Raw genomic sequence first — 20,245 nt, 5'->3', positions numbered from 1 at the left:
GGTACTTAGCTTTAATGAAGACTTTGGTTCTGAAATTCGGATTTGAATATTTCAGGAGTCGGCCTTCCGGCACTTGCAAACTGCTTTTGCTTCGGGCACCGCGTGGCAAGAAAGACTGAAGAAAATGTCATTGGCTGCATCTTTTATACCCCTGGCGTACTGACGTCAGGGAAGAGGCGACAGCAACCGACGCTGGACCTAGACTTTGGAATTCTGGCCGACTGAGGGTAGCCTGCCAGCAGGATAACCCAAGAGTAATGACTGCAACAGTGAATACACTCGAACATCTACATTTATGGTAGGTACACAACTGTACTTTACAAAGCCTTGGATAGTTATTCTTTAATTTTACAGCTTTAGCTAGTGGTGTATTTTTTCCTGTAGTAGCTGGGGCCCAAGTTTTATTAGGGCTGTTCAGTTATCCTTTGTATATTTCTACTGTCCGCTTTAAATAGTTAGTGTGATATACAGTGTGGGTTTTTTTGTGAGCCCTGTTGCTCCTTTTATAAGGGCGCAGTTGTATACTTGAGATATTTTGTACATTCTGTTTAACTAATTTCTGTCATGTCTCAACAAGAGAAAGCTAAGTCAGGATTTAAAAAATGTCCTAAATGTGGACACAAAATGTCAATAACGGATGGTCACACGGAGTGTGTTTATTGTTTAGGTGAAGTTCACCTACAAGAGAACTCTGCCATCTGTCATTCATTCAGCTCTCATGTTCTTCATGAACGTAAAAGCAATTAATAGTCAGGAGATTGTTAAAATCTTCCTTCCAAGAATCACTGGATAAGGCTGGATCACCGGACAAGACATCGAAATCTTCAAAAGCTTTGTCTTCTAAATTTTTCACTGGGTCGGAACCAAAAATTGGTTCATCGACCTCAAACCTGGATAAGACTTCTACCTTTGCTCCATTGCTTTCAGAACCGGAGGTTGTTACAGTTTGTAGGAGCCGGTCCCAGATACTGGAGCCGGTGTCTCCTACTTTAAAGTCTCCAATTGTTCAGTCAGTGGCCTCTTCCATAGCTTCTTCCCGGTCCTCAAGACTTTCGAATAAGGATGTGGATCGTGTGGTGCAGAGGCTTCTGCAGACACCATCGCTAGCAAAAGGTTTGTCAGGGCCGACCCTTGAGGCTTCAGAACTGACTAGGACCCAGCCCATTACTTCTGTTCCTCCTCCGATTCGACTCGGGGTTTCGGAGACGGAGTGTTTGGTGCTGATAATTGTGGAACCACTGGAGCTGACACCTCTTCCAGGTCTGTCGGTTCCGACTACTCTGACTTCCTTGGTACTGACCTTGGAGTCTAGGGGCCGACACTCGCCAGTCGGCTCCGGAGAGGATAGTCGAACTGACCCTTCAGTTCCGACTTTACCTCTCGGGGCCTCGGCTCAGTTGAGCTCGGCTCCTACCTCGGGCTCGGAGCCTGTGCTTCTGGCACCGATGGAATCTCCTGTTTGTTCAGATCCGGGGGTTTCTTCATGTCGGAACCGAGGGGCATTCGATGCCATGAGGAGGGTGTTGTCAACTCCAACAACCACACCATCAGAACCAGCAGCTCTTTCCCCTAAAGCACTGGTGTCTACCTCTACATCACGCATCCCTCTAAAGCATAGAGACCCTGAGCCTCAGGAAGCCCCATTGGGCGAACCCTGCTCTTCTGAAACCTCTCCAGAAGTTCCCACTGAAGAGGTTCCCAGGAAGAGACTTTGCAAGAGGAAGCATCTGGACTCCCCACAGGAATCCGTCACTTCAGAAACTGGCTTAGGGGAGTCAGAAGGGTCACCATGGTCACCCTCGGAGTATATCTCCTTCGCAGATATCCTGGAAATTCTTAAGCAGAGGGGTGGCTGGAAGTCCATTAACCCTACTGGTGATGAGTCAGTCCTCCTGAAGGCTTTTGGTTCTCAGCCCTCCACCACTTAGGTGTCTTCACCTTTTGATGAGCTGATTGAGCTAGTCTCTCGAAGGGCATGGGAGTCCCCAGATACCATTGAGCCTGTCCCTAGGAGGCCTAATAAATTTATAACTTCCCCCAGGACAAGACCTTCCTGACCAAAGGAGTGCTCGTTGATGCTATGGTGGTGGCGACAGCCACCAAGAAGGAATTGGTCAGAAACGTCTATGTCTGTCCATCCTCCTAATAAGGATTCTAGGATCATGGACAGGTATGGTAAGTACATGTTTAGTTCAGCGACTTTTGCTCTCCGATCACTGAACTATCTAACTCACTTTACTAGGTTGCAAAGAGATCTCCTGAAAGAACTAGGAGAATACTCTACAGTGTTCTGTATTTGTAGGGGTTTCAGAGAAGGTAACTTCCCAGCTCACTACCCTCAATTCTCTTTGTAAACTCTTCCATGTGTCTGGTCTCGGATGCAGCTGATGGAACGTGTAGGGTAATGGGTATAGGAATTGCTCTTAGGAGACATTCCTGGATGCGCTTATGTTCCTTTGAGGAGCCTTTAAGTCATCCTTTATTAACACCCCTTTCAATGGCTCGTCCCTTTTTGGACCCAAAGTGGAGGAAATGCTTACCAGGAGTGAGCAGGATGGAAAGACTCTGTCTGCCATCGGAGTCCATTTTTCCACTTCTACCAGACCTTACCCCAAAGGTCAGAAGGGAGGGAAGATGTGGTTCCGTAAAACTTATGGAGCTTTCCAGGACGCTCGTGGTGAAACCCTGTCTAGAGGCAGAGGTGGGGGTAATAATGGAAGACACCACCCACGCGGCAGAGGGGGTCCGCAGAATCAGGGTGACAGAGACCAGTTCTTTGCTAAGCCCTATCAGCGCTCCTGAGAGGAGGCCCACCTGTCCATCTCTGGAGGCAGCCAGGGGACGCTTTTCTTTGTACCCAGTTGCCTGGCTAAAAATAACAAAAGACAGCTGGGTACAAAGCATCATATCCAGAGGATACTCAATTCCCTTTGCCACTCCCCCCTTACAAGAAAAATCCCGGACGTTCCACCCAGTCACAGGGAACAAGCAGCCACAGAGATTCAAAGATTGCTGGAAAGAGTCATCCAACCAGTCCCAGCAGACCATAGAGGATCCGGAAGTTACTCAAGGTTCCTTTTAGTTCCAAAGAAAACGGGACTGGAGGCCCATTGGATCTCAACAGACTAAACATGTCAGTAAAAAAGACAAAATTCCAGATGGTCACGCTACAGTTAATACTTTCCTTTTTAGGGAAAGACAATTGGATGTGCTCGATAGATCTCCAGGATGCGTACAACTCATAAAAATGGACAGGGCATCCAGGGATCATCTGTACTTCCAGCTAGGAGCCAGTCATTGTCAGTTTTGCTCTCTGTCCTTTGGCATCACTACAGCCCCAAAGTGTTCACCAAATGCATCGCAGTAGTAATGGCTCACCTGAGACGTTTGGGATTCCAGGTGTTTCCATACCTAGACGACTGGCTCCTCACTGCCACCACCAGGCATCAACTCATACAAGCAAGGGACACAACTTTGAACCTCTGCAGTTAGTTGGGGATTACCATAAATTTCGAAAAAAAACTGCCTTGTTGCCATCACAACATACCATTTTTATAGGAGCAGAGCTAAATACCATTACCATGATCTTAAACCTTCCACCAGAAAGAGTTTGTGTTCTATGAAAACAGGTCCTGGACCTGCTCCCGAGAGAAAAAGCCCCGGTTTCAGTGGTACTCAAATTGTTAGGACAATGGCGGCAGCAATCATTGCGATTCCTTTAGGTCGGATGTATATGGGTGTACTGTAATGGCTGCTGTTCATGCAATGATCTTTTCAAAAACTTCCAATGTCACACAAAATCATGATAACGAATTCATGCAAGAAGGACCTTCAGTGGTGGCTGACATCTCACCAAGTAACTCTAGGTCGCCCCTTTGTTCTACCCACTCTATAGCCAAGGTGACCACAGACGCCTCCGTTTTAGGGTTGGGGGGGGGCATTATCAGGGAAGAACAGCCCAAGGCACGTGGAGGAAACACGAGGCTCATCTGCATGTCAATGTCCTGGAGATGAGAGCGGTACTTCTAGCACTGCAGTCCTTTCAAGACTCTCTCCCTCTGGCTACTATTGTAATTCAGACAGACAGTATGTCAGTGGTCTGGTACATAAACAAACAAGGAGGAACCAGATCTTATCCCCTATGTCGAGAGACCCTGAGAAAAAAAAAATGAGTAAACAAAACCATGCATACACATAAAGGTACAAGCAATGAAAATACACAAGTATTACATACATGGATGCTTGTAACCTTGATATAAAGAGAGAGGAACATGAGAACATATTTAACATGAACGAAGAAGAAGACTACAACATCTTGAAGTATGCATAGTACACAAATTAACAACAATAACCCAAAAGGAACAATATATACAGTGCTACCGGTACTAAAGAAAAAAAAAAAAACAACAGTGTCAGTAATTATAAGACTAAATATTAACAGCCCTACTTGTAATTTGCAGTAGGAGGGAGTGGCCCCTCAAATAAAGATAGAGAGTGTAGGGGAAGGTTTGTAGGATAGCCAAAGTTTAGTCGCACAGGATTACTTCAAACAGGCTTTTCCAAAGTTTACTGAAATAGGCTCTCTTCTTAGGTCCATTTATGATGAACTTCTGAGCAGAGATATATTTAATGGCCATGTCTTTGAATCCCCGCCAGCATAGTTTGGTCCGATCTAACCAATTATAGGTGATGTAAAGTTTTATGAGGGAGCACAGCGTTATTAGGATGTGAAGATGAAATTTAGGCAGGCCCGGAGGGGGAATATTTAGGATAACCGTTTCCCATGAGAGAGTGGAGCTATAGTAACCCATTTTTTTGAGACGCACTTTGAGAGAACACCATAATTTATGGGAATTCTTGCAGTGCCACATAATATGTAGTAAGTCGGCTCTTACACCAGGACAGCACGTACAAAAAGGAGAGCTATTGGAGTTAAATTTGTTAATTCTTACGGGAGTATAGTAGGAGTTGTTATTCAACATCAGTTGAGTGTATAAGAATTTTTTAAAGGGGGAGAGTTCTATAGTAGTTTTTATAGCTAGTAATTTTTGATCTTCTGTAATAGAAGAGTTTTGCTTATCCCAGTATTTGGAGAATAGACAGTTACCTTTGTAGAGTAATGGGTGTAATAATTTGTATGACAAGGATATTGTTTTGTTGTCATTAGCAACTGTATTAATGATTAGGTTTAATTTATCAATTAGTTGTGTATCAGGGAATATATTATTGGTTTGTGAAGAAATAAGTTCCCTGAGTTGACGGAGAATAACCGTGTATTTGTTATTAACTTTAAGAGTTAATCGTAGCTCAGCAAGAGACATGGATTTATATTTAAGAATATCCCACACTGTAAGGTCTTTAATGAGAGGGAATTCCGCAAGATCTATCATCTTGTTGTTGATCTTTAGATTTGGATTAAGATGTATTGGTTGAAGAAAAGGAAGAATAAGTTGAAGATTAATGTTCTTAATCAGTTTCTGAAAAGATTTTATTTGAAATTTCAATAGGGGTGATAGTCTTGAACATTTCAGAGAGGCGGGAGATAGAAAAGGAATAGACTTAGGATTGATTTTATTCGAGAGAATATGACCGTGCCATATCTTTAACCAAGCTGGATAGTGAGTTTGAGCTTTACTATTCATGTTTGCGATGGACCCTAGTTTATTAGAGCAAATAATTAGATAATAAAGATGAAAATTGGAAGGCCCACCCCGCCTTTCTCCTTGGGAAGGCTTAATTTGGAAAAAGAGATCCTAACATTCTTAGGGAACCAAAGAAATTTGACCAAGGTTTTATCAAACTGTGAAAAAAGGTTGTTTGATATAATTACATTGATCGAACTAAATTGATACAGGAGTCTGGGTAAAATATTCATTTTCACAATAGCTACTTTTGAAAGAAATGATAGATTCAATAACTTCCATCTTTGAAGGTCCTGACAAATGATAGACCATGATTTAAGCAGGTTGTTTTGAAGCGAAGAAGCTTGATTGTGTTCAAAGTTAATGCCTAGGTATTTAAGACTGTATGAGATATTAAAGGGAGATTCAGGGAAAAAAAAGGTTTATGAGCCTCAGGATTTATTGGGAAGATGTGTGACTTTTTATTGTTGACTTGGTAGCAAGAGGCCTCAGAAAAGATAGTAATTGCATTTAAAATTTTTGGCAGATCTGTGTTAGGAATTTTGAAGTAAAGGTTTAAGTCATCAGCAAAGGCCGATAGAGCTACTTGTGTGTTGAGAATTTTAGGTATGGTGTGATATGTATTTTGAGTAATATATAAGAAGAATGGTTCAATAAATAGATTGAAGAGAAAGGGAGAAAGTGGACAGCCTTGTCTTGTACCATTGGTGATCTGGATTGAATTAGATCTTTTTTTGTTTATATATAAATAGGTGGATGAGTTTGAATAGAGAATTCTGATCATATCTGAAAAAATTATAGGTATATTAAAATGTGATAACGTGGAAAACAGAAAGTCCCAATTTACCCTGTCGAATGCTTTCGACGCGTCCAAAGTCAAGGCATAAAGCGGATTTTTCTCTTTTTTAGTAAACTGAATAAGAGAGTCCAAAGTTAGTATATTATCCCATGTATGTCTACTGGACATAAACCCAGCTTGATCAGATGATACTATATGTGGCAATATCTGTGGCAATATCTGTTTGAGTCTGTTAGCTAAGATAGTAGAAAATATTTTGATATCAACATTTATAAGTGAAATAGGTCTGTAGTTATGCGGGTCAGTTTTTTCTTTGTTGTTTTTAAGTAATAGAGTTGTTTTTGAGTTGTTCCAGTGTATGTCAGTGATTCCATTTTTTATAATGAAGTTAAAGACTTCAAGAAGAATAGGGGCAATTTTTGGACTAAAAGATTTGAAAAAATTAGTAGTGAAGCCATCCGGACCAGGAGATTTCCCTATTTTAAGTTTATTGATGGCACTTTGAATCTCTTGAATATTAAGTGGAGCTGATAAGAGGGTTATTTGATCCTGATTAAGAGATGGGAAGGAGATGGAGTTGAGAAATGTTTCCATCTGCGGATTATAGGTAATGTGCCTATTCTTGCTATAAATATCTGTATAAATGTCATGAAAAAGTTTAATTATCTCAGAGTCTGATTTATATAATTCCCCTCTGTATTGCAAAATGGAGATCGTCGGGGCGCCGCTATTGTTTTTGAGTATTCTAGATAGGGTTCTAGATGGGATTTGTGCCCATTCAGAGTAAGTTGCAATCTGTTTTTGTTCTTGTAATGAATAATTATGTAGGTGTAACTCACATAATTCTTTATGTGTCGTATTGATTAAGTTCTCTAACTTGGGGTCGGGATGGATTTTTAGTTCTCTCTCCAAAGAAGCTAATTTTAGAACTAGACTAGTTTCTTTTTCTTTGTTAAGCTTATTAAAGAAAGTGGCTTTGCTGATCAAATAACCTCTTAGTTCAGCTTTGCAAGCCACCCATTGTATATCAAGCGCTATTTGAGATTTACCAAAGTTAGCATAAAATTCAGACAATGACGTATTAATTCTCTCTAGGATCTCTTTGTATTTTAGTAAGTTATTATTAAAGGACCAATTCATATGCGGAGATGCAGCATATGTGAAAGAAATCATAAGGGAGATTTTTGCATGGTCAGATAATAGCCTAGGCTCACATCTTAGTGTGTTCTTGAATTTGGAGAAAAATTTAGAGATTAAGAAGAAGTCTAGACGTGACCATGATTTGTGACAATTAGAGTAGAAAGTGTACATGCTGTCCTTACGTGAGTCAGTGCTGAAGACAATAGTATCCATGAGATTAAAGTCAGACATTAGTTCCTCAAGGGCAATAGAAGCTTGAAAGTTATATGAGGGAGAGTTGCTGGTACGATCTAATCTGGGATTTATCACTGCATTCCAGTCCCCTGCAATTATCAAAAGGTGGTTTGGGAATGAGCTAAGGATATTATAAATTTCTAGGAAAAAGAAATGTTGTAGAGTACATGGACCATATATATTCAAAAATAAAACAGGTTTGGTAGAGTCCGGTAGTATGGAAGTAAAATAACACCACCTACCATATTTATCAGACTTACATTCCATAATAGCACCCTGGAATTGTTTCTTAATTATAATGGCTACACCCTTAGAGTTTGAATTATCACCCTCCGCTATTATAGTCCTGATCCATTTTCTGTTGGATGTTTTTTCCCAGCCCTCTTTGGGTAAATGCGTCTCACCTTAATTCTTACGTCCCACCCTCCAACCCCCTACCAGTTTCTTGTGGACCGAGAAGTTGAAACAAGTCTGGGTTGTCTTTAGTCCTTATCTAGTGTATCCTTGGGTACTATTTTTTTTTTGGGGGGGGGGGCTTATCTAGTCAGCTTAGTTGGCGGCAAACAAGATCTGAGGGAAGCACCAGTGCATCATGGGATAGGGAATAGGCCATAAGTTGGTTGAAGACCTGGAGCTTTTGCATTTGGCTGAGTCGGAGCTGAGGATCGGCTCTGAACCCATCAATAAGAATGAAGGCGAGATGAACAACTCACATGGAACATTATGGTGAGTACATAACTTCTTTTTTTGTAGTAGCCTAGTTATCTCTGTAGATCAGTAGAATCTGGTGTCTGTCTATCCCTCTATCTACCGCCTTTCTTAGTTGCTGTTGATTGTTGAGGCTGTAGTTTTCTTCATCTCTCAGGCCTACTATACCCCTTCTGTCTAACTAGTGAATCTGTTTAAGTTAAACGATTCATCCTTTACTTTCAGCCCATTTAAGTTAGAGGACTTTGCCTTATCCCCCTTCATTACTGTTGGTCTAAGGAGCTAGCCGTTTAAGTTAGAGGCATCTCCTCGGTTGGAGGAGTTGTCGTTTGACTTAAAGACTCTCCTCCTTCTGCTACTCTCCCTTTCCTTAAAAAAAAAAAAAAAAAAACTTCTCTGTCTGTTTTATGGCTGACTGTTTCTTCCCTTTTTTGCTACTATTAGCTGTAGGTCTTGTTATTGTACCTTGTTGTTGTATTTTGTTGGTAAATATATCTAAGGAGGCATCGAAAGAATCCAAGCCTTCTGGATTCAAGAAGTGCGATTACTGCACCCAAAAAATGTCTCTGACCGATGGACATACTAGCTGTGTATACTGTTTGGGAGCTGTTCACCTGCAGGACTCTTGTTCCATTTGTCATGGATTCAGCTCTAGAGTCCTACAGGAGCATAAGAATAAGCTAATTTTGAGAAGGTTATTGAAAGGGCCATTTGAGGCATCAATGGAAGGGAATTAGGCAGGAAAAGCTGACAAACCCTCCAAGTTAGCATCTTCATTGGCTCCGACCTTGGAACTGTCGAAGGGAAAAGACAAACCTTCAAGTTCGTCGGATCCAAAATCTGTCAGCTCCAACAAGGCTTTATCTCCTTCGGTTCCATCAGTGTCCTCGGAACCATCTAGGAGCCATAAAAGAACCAGGACTCCCTCTTTGGAACCGTTGTGTTCCGTACCACAGTCCCCACTTCTCCGGTCTGTGGCGGGCAGTCATTGTTCGTCCACCCATTCCTCTCGATCATCCAGGAGCCTTTCAGATGATGATGTGGAGAGGGTGGTGAAGAGGCTACTCAGGACACCAGCCTTGGCTAAAATTTTATTGAGGCCAGCCCATATGGAAGTGGAGCTGACTGTCCAACCTACTTTGTCGTCGACTCCTCCTCCTCCAACTTACCCGAGTTCGTAGCCGGAGCGCATGGAGGTCATTGTGGTTGGACCGTCGGATCCAAAAACCCCGGGTCTCTCGGGTCCGACATCAGCTCTGATCCCATCGATACCACCTTCTCTCAAGGGATCTGGGGGTTGACAATCCCTCATCGGCTCCGGGGGGGGAGCAAGATTGGACCCTTGTCGGATCCTACTCTCCCAATTGGAGCTTCGGCGCAGGTGAGTTCGGCACCTACATTGGCCTCAGAGCCATCACCCTCGATTTGGGGGACATCTCCTGGCTCTTTGGAGCCGGAGACTCTATCGGGCCGGAATCATGGTGCCTTCGAGGTGATGAGTGTGGTGTCCTCTCAGACCGCTCCACCCTTGGCTCCAGTTGCTCCTTCCCCTTCCGGGCCGCCAGTGTCCACCTCTGAACCACACCTCCTTCCCAAGCGTAGGGAACCAATGCCCCAGGATGCCCTTTCGGGTGACCCCTCCCTTCAGAGCACCCCACGGAGGCGGTCCCTTGGAAGAGGACTTGTAAGAGGAAGCATTTGGACTCCCCTGAGTCTCTGACATCGGACACGGACTTGGAGGACTCAGAAGGATCCACACGGTCACCCTCTGAGGATGTCTTATTTTCAGACATCCTGGAAATCCGCAAGCAGAGCGATGGCTGGAAATGCCTTTCGCCTTCTGAAGACGAGTCTGTGTACCTGGACACATTCGGTTCCCAACCTTCCACCTCTTGGGTGTCTCCGCCCTTCGACCCACTGCTAGGTGCAGTAAGTCGAAAGGCATGGAGCTCCCAGAATCTATGGAAGCAGTTCCGCGGAGGCCAAATATGTTTATCACTGCACCAGAAGACAAATCTTTCCTGACTAAGGGCGTGCCAGTTGATGCTATGGTGGTTGCAGCAGCCACAAAGAAGGAATTAGCAGAAACTTCTTCTTCTGTCTGTCCGCCGAACAAGGAGTCCCTTATGATTGACAGATATGGGAAGTGTATGTTTTCTTCAGTGGCCTTTACCCTTGGGTCACTGAATTATTTGTCTCATTTTACTCGTCCCCAGGGGGATCTCCTGAAAGAGCTAGGAGATACTGTATAGGATCCTACAGCTGCAGGAGCTGCAGACAGGGCTGCTTCTCAGCTTGCGAGCTTATCTTCTGTAGTTAACTCCTCTATGTGGCTTATCTTCTACGCAGCTGATGGAGCGAGCAGGGCAGCAGGCATAGGAGTCGCTTTACAGAGACATTCTTGGATGTACCTTTGTCAGTTCGTGGAGTCCTTCAAGTCCTCCTTTACCAGTGCCCCATTTGATGGCTCGTCATTGTTCCGGCCCAAGGTAAAAGAGACTGTCACCAGGTGCGAGCAAGACGGCAAACCTCTCTCTGCCATGAGAATATCTTTTTCCGCGCCTGCTAGACCTTATCCCAAAGGTCAAAAAGGTGGGAAAATGTGGTTTCGGAAATCCCAGGGAGCTTTGCCTGATGCACGTGGTGACTTTCCCCCCAGGGGCGGGGGGGGGACAATAATGGGAGATGCCACCCTCACAGCAGAGGGGGTCCGCAGAATCAGGGCGACAGAGATACGTTCTCTGGTTGGCCCTTCCAGCACTCCTGAAAGGAGGCCCGCCTTTCCACTCTGGAGGCAGTTGGAGGCAGATTGCCACTGTACCCAGAAGCCTGGCAAAGTATCACAAAAGACACATGGGTACAGTCGGTAATATCCAGGGGATGCAGTATTCCTTTCTCCATGCCACCTATTTCCAGAAAACAAAAATCGATCCCAAATGTGCCATCCAGTCTAAGGGAACAAGCAACCCTAGAATTTCAAAGATTGCTAGAAAAACGAGTCATCCAAAAAGTCCCCGCAGACCAAATCGGATCCGGAACTTACTCAAGGTTCTTTTTAGTTCCAAAGAAAACAGGGGACCGGAGGCCCATTTTGGATCTCAGCAGACTCAACAAGTCTGTCAAGAAGACAAAGTTACGGATGGTAACACTGCAGTCTATACTTCCCTTTCTGGGAAAGGACAATTGTATGTGCTCCATTGATCTCCAGGATGTGTACTACCATATCAAGATGGACAGGCGATCAAGGAGATATCTACGCTTCCGGCTGGGAACCAGTCACTATCAGTTCAGAGCTCTGCCCTTTGGTCTCACCACAGCCCAGGGTGTTCACCAAATGTATGGCAGTAGTCACGGCTCACCTGAGGCATCGAGGATTCCGCGTGTTTCCATATTTAGATGACTGGCTCCTTGCCGCCACCACCGAGCATTGACTAACTGAGGCAAGGGGCACCACAATTTGCCTCTTCTCACAGCTAGGCATCACTATAAACTACGAAAAATCTGCCTTGTTGTCCTGTCAATATATTACACGTATAGGGGCAGATTATACAAAAGACATGATAGCAAAATTGCCTCAGTAGAGGGCGTCAACCATTCAACATCAGGTTTCAATCTTAATCGGGACAAAAAAGATTCAGGCAAGATTTGTTCTCAAAGTTCTGGGCTCATTGGTGGCAGCTATAACACTAGTTCCTTTGGTGCGCTTCCACATGAGGATATTACAGTAGCTTCTATTTTGCTTAATGGTCCATGCAAGATCTACCCATGTCACACAAAATTCTCATCATGGAGACCTGCAAGAATGATCTAAAATGGTGGCTCCAGTCTACGCAGGTGACGATAGGTAGGCCGTTCATCCTCCCCCAGCCAGTAGCCACAGTGACCGTGGATGCTTCCCAGAAAGGGTGGGGTGGGGGGCATTATCTGGGACAGACTGTTCAAGGAACTTGGCAACAACACTAATACCACTTGCACATCAGTGTCCTAGAAATGAGAGTGGTGCTTCTGGTGTTGCAAGCACTCCAGGGCTCTCTACCTATGGGGACGATCGCAGTTCAAACAGACAACATGTCAGTAGTATGGTACATCAACAAGCAAGATGGAACCAGATCTTACCCCTTGTGTCTAGAGGCTCTAAGATTATGGCAGTGGGCAATGTATTCCCAACGCTTTCTGATTGCGATGCACATTCCGGGGACATCCAACGTGATAGCAGACGAGCTCAGTAGGGCTATCCTGATGCTTCACGAGTGGTCCCTGAAGCAGGAAATTGTGAACCAAAGTTTTTGCAAGTGGGGCCAGCCTTGCTGCGACCTTTTTGCCAGCTCCATCAATACCAAATGCAGCAGCTATTTTGCCCTAGTCCCCCCACCGGGACAGTCACCTAGGGATGCACTTGTTCACGATTGACCCCCGGGACTTCTTTATGCCTTTCCCCCATTCCCTCTAATACCCAAGGTTCTTCAGAAAGCAAAATCATTGGGTTGCAAATTAATCCTCGTTGCCCCTTACTAGCCCTGTCAAATATGGTTCCCCTTCCTGTGGCCCCATCTGTAGGAGGAGTCTTGGATCCTGGACCCAGTTCCATATCTCCTGGTGCATCAGTCAGGTACGCTCCATCCTTCTATACAGACCCTCAAGCTGACAGCTTGGTTTCTCCACTTCCCATTTTAGCCAGGCTTCCTGACATCTCCCCAGCAGTACAACATATTTTAGTTTCCTCTCACAAATCCTCAACGAGAAAACTTTATGCTAGCAAATGGAAGCAGTTCTCTTGTTGGGCAGCCAAAAATAGTATTGACCCTTTTACTGCACTTATTTCAAAGATCCTCGAATTTCTTACCGAAACCTTTAACCAAGGAGCAGCGGCAGCAACTGTCCGAGTTCAGCTGGCTGCTATTTCCAATTTTCATGTGGGAGAAAAGAGTTCCAACGTTATGCCCCACAGGTTATGCAAAGCTTTCGTAAAAGGTACTATCCTCTTGAGACCCCCAATTACAGAACTACCTCCCCCGTGGGATCTAAACTTAGTCCTAGCTGCCTTGATTCTCCCTCCTTTTGAACTGGCTACTACTTGTTCTTTAAAATTCTTGACATGGAAAACTATTTTCTTAACTGCCATTACCTCAGCTAAGAGGGTATCAGAATTACAAGCTCTATCCATTCGTCCCCCTTACTTAATTTTTCACAAAGATAGAGTTTCTCTCAGAATCAACCCCCTCCTTCCTACCAAAAGTTTGCTTAGAGTTCAATCTGAATCAGTCAATAGAACTACCTGTACTTTTCTCTAATTATGGCAACAAGGCAGAATATAAACTCTACCAACTGGATGTTCATGGCCAGTTATGTTTTTACTTGCACAGGACAAAAGAATTCAGAAAATCCAACCAATTGTTTGTATCCTTTTCAGAAAACAGAAAGGGAACTTCAGTCTCAAAAGTAACTTTATCAAAATGGCTTTCAGACACCATCACTTATGTCTATAATTCACAGAGCAAGCAGCTGCCAGGAAAAATTCGAGGACACTCAACTAGGGCTTTGTCTACCTCTACTGGCTTTCAGGGCAGACTGCCTTTAGACTCAATTTTTGCAGCAGCTACATGGGTTAATCCCCATACCTTCATCACTCATTACAAGATAGATGTGGCCTCCACATTCCACAGTTCTGAAGAGTCTATTCCATTGAGCCATCCAAGAAGAAGGTGCTGGGAACGCGGTCCCAACCAGAAAGAATGAAGGCGAGATAGGGACAACATAACATAAAAAAGTTATGTACTCACCATAACTTTCCATGTTTGTTGTCCTTGATCCCGCCTTCCTTCTTGCATCCCACCCCTCCTTCCCCCTTCCTGGAAGATCAAGAGGAATTATCCCTCATTTGGCTGCATAGACTGTGATTCCCTTCCTGCCTTATGAGTTGGATAGACTTAAGAGTCCTTTTACTACTATCTTGGTGGGATATATATATATATTTTATATATATATATATATATATATATATATATATATATATATATATACACACACACACACACACACACACACACACACACACACACACACACACACACACACACATCTATATATATGTCTATATTTGCATATTATACTCTAGTGTTATGGGTTATTACAAACGAGATCTGGGTAACGCTCACTAGGCATGTTGGGATAGGGTCTAGCCTCGAGCCAGTGGAAGCTCTCGAGCTTTAGAATGCGGCCGAGTATTGGCTCCCAACCCAACCAGCAAGAAAGAAGGCGAGGTCAAGGACAAGAAACATGGAACATTATGGTGAGTGCATAACTTCTTTTTTTTATAAAGTACAAGCAGGTTTCTGGTACTAACACAATACCGGAACCATATTGTAGGGAGAAAAGCAACCTAAGAGTTGAGTTTATATTGATATTGTATTGCCAGTCAGATAAGTAAAAGCAAACAGAAGTAAACTAAGGTGATTCTCAAGGGTCTATATCATATGAACGAAAGTTCATATAAGTGAACACTCTAATGAGCGAAAATGCCAGACATCGACATGCGTGTTGTGGGATCGCAGTACAGTGAAAATTGGAGTATTTCCCCTTTCTTCACTGTAGTGCGATCTCAGAGTTGGTATATATATTTTTAGTGGGGGGTATGGTGGGCACAGCCCCCCACAATATTGTTTTCAATGTCCGTCATTTTTCACTCCTATAAACCTTTGTTCATATGATATGGACCCGATTCTCAAACATAATGGTCAAGGACAGAAGTGTTAACATTCGCAGCGTGGATATCTTGTAAGTGCATTTAAATGAAGCATTGGAAATTCATGCAAGTCTTTATATATATATATATATATATATATATATATATATATATATATACTGCACTTTTAAAAGTTTTATATCATTCAATTACGCTACCTATTTCTCAAGAGAATCGTACTTCATTGGCCATTGTTGTACAGCGCTTCATTTTGAGTACTGTGTTTACATTTGAATGTTATTTAAATAATTTGAGGGAAGGAAGACTGAGAGGAAGGGGTGAGTAGAGGGCAAAAAGTGTAAATGGTATTTAAGGTGAAAAATAAGAATAACATAAGGATTGTACAGCTAAGGAAAGAAAGGCAGGTGGAGCAAGGAAAGAGGACCATCCTAAATACATGTGATTGGCTTTTTATTTATGTTTTATTTTTCTAATTATCATTTGTTGTAGCTTGTAGAAGAATGTTACTCGTACAACACTGAGTTTGAGGGCTAAAAGTGATCTCATTAAGGAAATAAAGAACGTTTGTAAAATGTTTCTGTCAGGTATTCTACAGAAGGAAATGAGTGAAAAGTCTCAGGATGCATTTGAGTGAAATGATTACACTTTCATATACAAGGCAGTCTTGGAATCACTTAATTTGAAAAAGAGATATACCCAGGGAATACTTATGAACCTCTGGGAAGCACCATTTCTGTCTCTGTTAGTAGAAAGCTTTTTGATTGCAGAAGGCAGGGAGAGAATAGCTATCATAGTCTTTAAAAGTTAGTTACTTGATAGCTGGTTAAGATTAATGGGATAGTGCAAATGGCTTCAGTGGTAGATTAATTGGTAGAAACAAGTAAGTAAAATAATTATGAATCATCTTCAATCCAGTGACTTGCAGTGCAGATTCTTTTGGACAAAAGTCGTGTCAAATGAATATAATTTATTTGATTTGGTGATCACAGAAGTATGTCATGATGGAGTAAAGGCTATGTCATACTTCGATTTCACAAACTGAAAATCACAAATAAACTAAGTCACGAAAAAGCGGTTAGCCTCCAGAGACCAAGAAGCTCCAAGAAGTGAAAATAAATCGACTCCTTCTTATCTTAACGTGGATTTATTGAAAAAACACAACCAACGTTTTCGCCACCGCCAAAGCAGTAGCTTCCTCAGAGATGCAGTATGGAAAAAGCGCCACAGCTTTTAAATGTTTACTACAATATGCCCACTATGGCGTCACGCTGTTCCTTAAAAAAGCAGTGTTAACATTAAAACAATCAGGTAGCGTCTTCTCACTTAGTATTCCTGCAGACAACATTATAGTTTTATAAAACAATTACACAAACATTTAAAAAGTGTATACATGCAACATAAAACACAAAAGCAATATAAATATAAATATATATAAATATTTGCTAGTAAATCTTATACTCTAAAAGTAAAAATACAAGTATATATACACACATAATACCTCAACCTGTTCTGTTATTAAAGAGGTGCTGTGTATTCATACTCGTTTAATGTTATGTTAAAAATTATAATTACTAAAGAAATAAAATACACCAAGTGGAACTAGTCCACACTAAATGCATACAAGTGGTCCAACCTTTAAAATATAATATTAATACTGTTATTATACATGTATCCTACCTCTTATAACTTCTTAACTTTAAAATGCACGCTATACTACAGTTTTCATTCAAGCCTGGAGGGCTGAAAGAATTAAGAGTTAATCTGCAAAGATTCATGGTCTTTTCTCCATAATATTAATAATACACCATTTGAACGGTCAGTTAACTTTTTGACGATAGACGTCACTGACTTGTACACATGGTGAGGCTATAGAATGGTTAACTTTAACGTTAATAGAGCTTAAAGCAAGTGAAAGGGACATCTATATAGTGTCAGAACTCCTTGACATTATTTTAACTTCTAATTTCTTTACCTTTAATGGTGACTTCTACTTACAAAAACAAGGGATAGCTATGGGGTCACCATGTGGGGCAAGTGTAGCTAATCTTTTTGTAGCGTATTGGGAGAGACATTTCTTACTCAATAATCCAGCTTTTAAGCCTCATTTGAAATTATATACGAGATTCTTAGACGACATCTTTATTTTATTTCAAGGTAATGCATCTGAAGCATCTAATTTAGTGGACTATTTGAATGGGACAACCACTTTTTTCAAATTCACTTATAATTTCAATGAAACAGAAATTGACTACTTAGACGTAAAACTACATAAAGATTTAAACATAGGTGAGTACTGCTCTTCTATTTTTAGGAAACATACATATTGTAACTCTTTTCTGCACTTCGATAGCTCCCATCCCTATAAACAGAAAAGATCTATTGTTAAAGGGCAGCTTATTAGGGCAGTTAGAATGTGTAGTTGTGAAACTTCATTTAAAAAAGAATGCCAAAATTTAAAGGTAATGTTCATTAATAGGAAATACCCATTACAATTGATTATAGAGTTAACTAATGAAGTAGAAGTGAAACGTTCTAATGGAACATATAGGCCTATTTTATCATCAAGTACACTAGTGGTTTCTACTAATGACAGTAATATAACTAGGAGTTTGAACCCTAATGGTAGAGACACAACTATTACTGATAATCAAACCACTATGAAGGATAAATTTAGAACTAGCTTCATTACTTCTTTTAACATCAATTCTATTGATATTCGACTTATTCTTTTTAAAAATTGGCATTTTATTACAAATAATGGACAACTTTTGGACAAACTGGGTGTTTCACCAAACATTGTATATAGAAGGGGAGGGAACCTTAAAATGTTATTAGAAAGAAATACTGATTTTGACTTCACTTCTAAATACAAAGGTACATCCCAATGCGGTGCTTGTAACTGGTGTAAACATGTAAAAGTTGCTAACTCCTTTACCATTGGAAACCGTAAATTTTACATCCAACATAAACTCAATTGTGAGTCAAAATCAATCATTTATTTAGCAAATTGCAATTGTTGTACTGCATTTTACGTAGGTAAGACTGATCAAAGGTTACGGGACCGACTTTACGAGCACCAATATGCTATAAAGAAAAATAAACCTGACAATGCATTGGCTAAGCATATTTTTAAGTGTCCCGGTCATAGTTTTAATTTCTTAGCCATCGACCAAGTCTTGCCTTCGGTTAGAGGCGGACCTGTTTCACTACTGCTAGAAAGCAGAGAATTGGAATGGCAGTTAACTCCTAATTCTTTCAGCCCTCCAGGCTTGAATGAAAACTGTAGTATAGCGTGCATTTTAAAGTTAAGAAGTTATAAGAGGTAGGATACATGTATAATAACAGTATTAATATTATATTTTAAAGGTTGGACCACTTGTATGCATTTAGTGTGGACTAGTTCCACTTGGTGTATTTTATTTCTTTAGTAATTATAATTTTTAACATAACATTAAACGAGTATGAATACACAGCACCTCTTTAATAACAGAACAGGTTGAGGTATTATGTGTGTATATATACTTGTATTTTTACTTTTAGAGTATAAGATTTACTAGCAAATATTTATATATATATTTATATTTATATTGCTTTTGTGTTTTATGTTGCATGTATACAGTTTTTAAATGTTTGTGTAATTGTTTTATAAAACTATAATGTTGTCTGCAGGAATACTAAGTGAGAAGACACTACCTGATTGTTTTAATGTTAACACTGCTTTTTTAAGGAACAGTGTGACGCCATAGTGGGCGTATTGTAGTAAACATTTAAAAGCTGTGGCGCTTTTTCCATACTGCATCTCTGAGGAAGCTACTGCTTTGGCGGAGGCGAAAACGTTGGTTGTGTTTTTTCAATAAATCCACGTTAAGATAAGAAGGAGTCGATTTATTTTCACTTCTTGATACTTCGATTTCACTTATAATCAACATTTCTGTTGTGTATAAGAGAATTGTAGATCAAACAGGACCAGTAGTCTGAGTTTTTATGTTTGGCATAACAAAGCGTGAATGGTTCAAGGACTGCCTCTACTTGAGATCCCTTAGGGTTTTTGTTGGGGACTTCCTGTGTATATACAGCAATCCTTTTTGGGATCCCATAAATATCTTTCCAGAAGCTTGTATTGATTTAGCCTCTTTATCAGCTAACTGAAATGGAATCCGGTAAACTTACTTCATCTTGACATTTGACCTGGTTTCTAATCAGTAATTTGCATTCCTTTATCCTTGATAGAGACTTAGAAGCTGACTTTGTAAGGGTATGCCTGTGATTTAGTGAACTAGGGTCTCTTGTAATATTGTCAGAAACAAGTATAGGATCTTCTGTACCTATGCCAAACTAAATTCTGTTTTAGAGGACTGGCACTTAGTCTGCCCTAAGAATACAGTTTTCAGTGCCTGTGGTTGGACCTCCCCACACACTGAATTTTCATGCTCATGTTTACCATTCTCCAGGCTGACCGTAGTCTGTGATCCTGAAGCCAAAGACACTGTAGGAAGAAGGGTGTGCGTAACACCACTTAATCTTAGGCTTCTGCTTCTCTCAGTACTGGCTCTGTATCTAACATTAATGTCCTTCGTGAGTCTTAAAATAAGATAGTAGTTCATACTGTTTGCCCCAAGGTCTGATCATTTTTCTGGCTTGCTACAGAGGGTAATCTGTCTGCCCAACAAGGAGACCGACCAGTCATAGGTGTACTATTACATAATCATCTGTTTTTAGGAGAGCTACCCCTGTTTGTTATTAGAATTGTAAACCTAGAGCTGGGACTGTTAGTAGAAGTCCACATTCTTATTAATACCTTGTCAGATACTTGACAAGACACATAAAACAAAGGGTGTTGCCTTCTTTTATTTTTACATACCATTTTACTTCTTGAACTCTGATGGAGTACCTGTTGCCTTTTCCCCAGCCTTTAGCTGAAAGGAGTTCATCCACTGAGGCAGATGACCTTCCCATTCACTAAAATAATGAATGAGTGAGTAAATAAATGCATGATAACATACATGTGTGCCTGCGTAC

General features: G+C 41.3%; 1 protein-coding gene across 1 annotated transcript in view; it reads left to right on the top strand.

The window, feature by feature from the left end:
- The window catches only part of LOC122817164 (DNA (cytosine-5)-methyltransferase 3B-like), a 1,566,941-nt gene that overhangs the window by 1,190,776 nt on the left and 355,920 nt on the right, over positions 1-20,245 (top strand). The window lies entirely within an intron of this gene.

This window comes from Protopterus annectens, chromosome 12.part0 (genome assembly GCF_019279795.1).
Source record: "Protopterus annectens isolate FY-2018-M chromosome 12.part0, PAN1.0, whole genome shotgun sequence".
Taxonomy (NCBI): Eukaryota; Metazoa; Chordata; order Ceratodontiformes; family Protopteridae; genus Protopterus; species Protopterus annectens.
Note: the sequence above shows the minus strand (reverse complement) of the source record. Positions and strands in the feature narration are given on the sequence as shown.